Source organism: Channa argus, chromosome 15 (genome assembly GCF_033026475.1).
Source record: "Channa argus isolate prfri chromosome 15, Channa argus male v1.0, whole genome shotgun sequence".
NCBI lineage: Eukaryota > Metazoa > Chordata > Actinopteri > Anabantiformes > Channidae > Channa > Channa argus.
In genome coordinates this window covers 10,751,522-10,757,746 of record NC_090211.1, presented here as the reverse complement: position 1 = coordinate 10,757,746, position 6,225 = coordinate 10,751,522, and positions in this window count along the sequence as shown.

Sequence of the window (6,225 nt, the reverse complement as noted above, 5' to 3'; positions counted from 1 at the left end):
TTACAAATATCACTATTTTGTCAACATTGTGTCCCAAACAGTATCTTCAGCATCATCGGTGCAGTACTTACAGACCAATTGTATAAAAAAGCTGAAGTTGCTGCTTTACAGAAATAATTTAATGTTACAGATTTTACAAGAGTCATTCAGTATGAGATAAACTCAAATAACCAATATAAACAAATCCACCAGTCCACTGGTAGCTTATCAGTTGTAGGAACTGTACTGCAGTTATAACTGTGACAGGCTTAGTATTACGTCTGTTTTATTTGAGATTGGTGATTTTTTTTTAAAAAGCATCTCTGGTGTCCATTGTTGTAAACAAAGCCAAATATTCGTAGCAAATGTGTCTTTTGAGTGGCTGACTGTCATGTTTAAATTTGTATGCCGATCATGATTTTTTTTAGCATTAGCACTTTATTTCATTACAAGGTGGGTCTATTAATAGATATTGTCACAAGGAATTGCTGAGTTCTTACATATCACCTTTCTCTTTTATTGCTGTCTTTAATTGACAGCATGTTGTAAAAAAAAACTACCTAAGGCTACCTAAAATGTATACTGAACAATATCCCTAGCACCTTTTAACTACAATTGTTTTGTGACAAGCTGCATTCCTTAAATAAGAAGCTTTCTTTTTGCAATTTCAGTTAGTTGCAGCGATAGTCATCGGCATCCTCTGTGTTAGATGGGATTAATTATTAATCGCAATTAATAATTTGTTGGTGCTGCACAGGTGGCTGGGTTCTCACTAGGAGGTGGAGGCAGGAGAATCGGTTTATATGAGATCTAGTTCACACACCTGCACAACAGAGACATGGTTATGGAGAAACAAGTTTTTCTTTTCACATGATTGGGATCTCAGGACTGCCATTTATTACAGAACTAATAAACATAAAACACTTTATGCGGATATATAACAGATTTAAAAGTTTTCATATGGTTATCTACATCCTACACTGTTGAGCCAAATTACTCCTGCATTTGTCAATTTGAGGTCAGGATCAGGAACCCATCTAATAAAAACCTCCTGACCTTTTAAACCTACAATATTTTTCCAGTTGTTTGTTACAGTGTATATACTTTATAGAAGTTTTGAAGCAGTAGCTGGAGGGCTGTTTTAGTAAATCATTAGGACTAAAACTTTCAGCTGTTTTAATTGTTGATTGAAGCTGCACTAAAAGCTCCTGCCCCTTGACCTTTCTCTGTCTACTCTTGATAAGTTTCCTTGTCTCAGCTCACACCTGTAGCTCTCATCTCATAAGAACAACCATGGAGTCAGGCAGGGAAGGGGAAAGGAAGGAGGGCTGTCTGCTGTTTGCCAGCCTTTTCATAAAAACAAAGAAGTAGGAATCTGCTCAACATGACCACACGGTAAAAACCTCTCTACAAATCATTCATGTCTTCAACAACCTCCTCTTTGTAACAGTACATTCACATTTGCCAGTAATTCACAGTATGGGGTCAATGAACCAACATGCACAGTGACTTTAGTTTCACTCAGCCACTGACTGTTTGATCAATGCTGGTAGCAAACTAAACCTTAAGTTGTTGTATTTGATTGAGATTTGTGTTCTTCTCTAGGTGTACAAATTTTTGATATGGTATTAAAGCGAACAGACTGACAGCAACTAATTCAACAGACCCAAAAAAACATGATGAACGTTACATGTTCAAACCACATTTGACCTCCTTTTTGAAGATGCGGTAAACCATGTCACCTGTGTATGAGTAGTAAAAACTTTGTGGTCTTAATCCAGAAATGATGGTCTGCACTCCACTTCTGTGCTTGGTTGAAGTAAGAGGAAATTGTTTATGGACAGTCTGACAGTGTCCTTTTGGTTAAAAATTACCCTTGCACTCATTCCTTTTATCTGCACCTGATTGATGGGACTTCTGGGGCTTTGAGTGCTCCTACAGGTCCTGTGTTGCTTCCTAATTGCTGCCTTTGCCCTAGCTTCAACCCCTTTCTATCCCAGGGGAAACTTCAGCATTAATTACTTGGACTTCATGGTATATCAATCAGGGACTCCCAGTAGGCCACTGAACAGGCCTTTCATAGCTTTGTCAAATAAGAAACATGCCTCTGAATCAGCTAGGTTTGCACTGTGACTAAAAGTCATACGCTAGGGCCGAGGCCTGTAGGTATAGAGAGAAAAAGCTCTAGTTTTTAGTAATAACTACATTGAAGAGCAGCTGTGAGACCTTTCTGTGTTCACCCAAATATTTTTTTGGCTTTCTTGCGGGTGATGGCAAGATAGACAAAACCTTTTAATGAATGTTTAGTAAATTGAGTCACGTGATATTTAGTTAGATTTTTGATGGATTTACCCTTAGTTTAGCCTAAAATTTGAGTCCACAGATGCAGCTATAAAAACTGGGTGATTCTTGTAACAGATTTTGCTTGGAGTGCTGCTGCTGGATGTCAGTTATGAAAGAGCTGAGGATGAGGCGTTACAACATTTAAAAACTGTACTTTAAACGTATTTCTTGTAGTCAAAAAAAAGATGCTAGCAATGAAAGTATTTTTTGCTAAACGGTGTTACTGATTAATGAAAAACCATAATTTACAAAATATAGAGATTATAAATAACCATTACAAATGTAACAACCAAGCAGTATAAGAAATAGTCAAAATTGATTATTCTTTATAATAATAGGATATACATTAATATAACACCATTGTACTCGTATCCGATGGTCCAACAATTATCCACTCCAGAGAATATTGTATGATGAACACTGCTTGAACGTTTATTGTATTCCACGTTTCTCAACTAATTTTACAATACACATTTACGAATAGTAATTTCACAAACACGTTCACACATCAATTCCATCAAACACGTTTCTCGAAGTGGTTCCTATGTATTCCACAGAACACGTTTATCAAAGTATGGCTAAATTCACAGAAGACGGTAAGAAACCGTGTGCTTCCAAAAGTACATACTGAACCCTATTACTTCTAACTTATGGTCAGTTCCTTTTCTTGTTGTCCACATCTATTCTTCGCTGGGCTGAACTCTCTTGTAACAAACCATTGTTATAAATGTTTCCTTGACACTGGTTCCTTATGTTTCCTTGACACTGGTTAACAAACTTAAAAGATAAACTACAAAGGCAAACATCAAAGCCATATGATGTCACTAATCACATCATCAGTACACTCATACGCATACATTATGTCCATCATGTGGACAACACTGAAAATCTGAGAAAATGGGGCACGTTAAAAAGAAATGTGTTTGTGAAGAAGGAAAAACTTTAACTGAATAGTTCTGGAATTTCAAATTGTATTGTATGTCTGTTTTTTAAATGTTTATCTAATGAAAAATAAAGTTGCTGTTGTTTTAGCCCAGTTTTTTGACAGTTCTGAGTGGTTTTACACAGTGCGGGTCATTTTGACCCGCAACATAATCAATGTGATTTTTTTTCAACATAATACAAGGGTTAATCTAATTAACCTCACAATAGACAATGTCTATAATGTATATCTTTTTTAATAGAAAGCAATGGGTGCAACAGAGTGGAGAGTGTCTTAATCAAAAAGCACATCAAAGCAACCACGAAAAAAACATTTTCAAGAAATTGAGCCTCTAGTTCCTCAAAAACATCATCTGAAAAAACTGCATACATGGTGTCCCTTGTCAGCACCTCAGAAACCTGCTGCCTAACATTCATCTCTCTCCTGGAGAATATTCCCAGCTGTAGCTGAGCTTTCGCTACAAACAATGATGGAATGCACCGTAATGGTCTTTTCATTAGAAGGAGCAGCAGCAGTGTGTATAACTCGATGCAGCAGTGTGTATAACTCGATACAGCAGGCAAGCTACACTTTGTGTAATCAAAATCTTTACAGAGAAAAGTGGTTAAATGTTAGATTGAATCAACAACTGTCAAAAGAACTGTCTGAGAGATATATATCTTTATATGAGTGAGGAGAAGGGGATGTTTGGTTTGTTCATCATAACAATGATCATGACTTTTTGTGTCATTGCATTCTCACATCCAACTTTTCACAATCACCATTATTTGTCATCCTGTCATCACCCGTCATTCATTCGTTGCACTGCGTACTCTTCAACCACTGTTAATTGTAAACATTATTTTATTAATCTCTAGATTTTCTTTGTTCTTGTTAACGGATGTCGATGATTTTTGTTTTGTGGTGGTGTGGTTCTTTTCTGGGTGTCGGTCTTTCCTTTCTTTTGGAGCACAGGGTGAATGTAACGAGGCACAATTATGTCCTGGATATATTAAGTTATTAGAAAGTTGAATGTCATAATGGGCCCAAAATTTAACTTTAAAGTAAATGGACAGATAACCATGCAAACAAACAAAGTGGATAACATCTGTGTGTGTCTGTGTGTGTGTGTGTGTATATATATACATACACACACACATATATATATATATATATATATATATATATATATATATATATGTGTGTGTGTGTGTGTGTGTGTGAACAACCCTTTGCCACCAGTGACTGCATGAAGTGTACAACCCTGAGTTTTGATGCAGTCATCTGTTTTGCTGCCTTTTTTTTTTTTGGCCTTTTGGCTTATCCCGTGGGTTCAGGGTCGCCACAGCGGATCAGATATTTAACACCCGATGCCCTTCCTGACGCAACCCTCCCCAATTTCTACCGGGCTTGGACCGGCACTGCACAGCTGGGGATGGGAATGGGCTCTTGGGGGTTCAGTGTCTCGCCCAGAAAATCTGTGTTGCTACCTTTAGTGTGGTCTAGGAATGTAGCTCAGCCAATTTAATTAGCCAGTCAATGACAATCTATCTCTTCGCCTTGAAAACCACACAAGCAGCCTTTATATACTCCTGTATTCACCCCATTGCTTCATTCAGCAGTGAAATAAACAAAAACAAAGAGTAAACAAAAAGTATTTACAGTACATAGATTAGTTGGCAGATACTCAATAATGAAAATATGATCAAGAAATCATCCCTGTTTTGTTCTTTCCTGTGACTTTCAGACTTTCAAATATTAACAATCACTTAAAGAAGTAGCTTTGGCCCAGGGGCCTATTATTCACTGTCACACCGGTGTCGGCCCATTCAGTAAACCTTCCAAAGCTACATTTGTAGCATTGTTATGAATTGCTGTACTGCCTTCTACTTATTATTATGTGTTCTGGTCACTGTGTCCACCTTTATGCTGTTTATTATTAACATAGTCACATCCCTTAACATTGCTCTTTAATTTACTCTGAATATTTTTTCTTCAAGGCTTTTAAAAAACAAGGCCGGACACAGAGGTTCTCACACACACACACACACACACACACACACACACACACAAACACGGGGTTAACACTTCATTTAATAGGTCTCAGTCAGATGTATAAACATCAGCAGACCGAAACCCCCGCACTCATATGACACTGATGTAATATGCAGTATGTGGATGCTCAATGATTTGGCTACAAACAGTTCAATTTAAATAAGTAAAAAAAACAATTCAGTTTCTTCATAGCCCAGTAAAAAAGCAGAAATGTGGTGGGAAAGTTTCTCCACTAATCACTGATATCATCTGAAGTCATAATCATTATTTTGTCATATGGCCACATTGCATGGTTGGTCTGAAAAAAGACCCTTATTTGGGAAAAGGAGAGAAATATGAAGATATATGTAAAAGCATTGTAATATTCCTCTGACCTGTTTAAATGGTGTATTTATTAACATCTGTGTGTTTATATTAATAAATCTCAGCTCCAGACACACGTAGGCTTGCTTCAACAAGTTCATGCTGAAGTCATTAAAAAATCCCAAAGTTGAATTTATTGGATGAACAGAATGTAAGGATAAATCTCAAAATAAACATGAGAATATGCAGAGGAGGTGGAGGATAATCAAATTTCTAAGACATTTTTCAAAGCTCACGATCCCAAAATAGTCATGAAAAACACGATTTATGTTAAGTTTGTGTTCAGGTGTGTGAAAATCTTGAACTAAGCAGCACAGTTGTATTTCATTTTTAGTTTTGTTTACACAACGTAAAGCAAAATTAACAAGGCTGCGCAAGGTGAGCTATAACAAAGATTTGAGAAGAAAGACTTTAACTTTCATGGATTTATCTTTATACCAGATTAAGTGCTTCATTGTTTTGTCCTTTCTAGGACTGATTCCTGGAAAACTCAGCATTATGTGTGAGCTAGTTCATGTATATTGTAACTTTATCTTCAGATTCAGGATTCAAAGGTTTTGTAT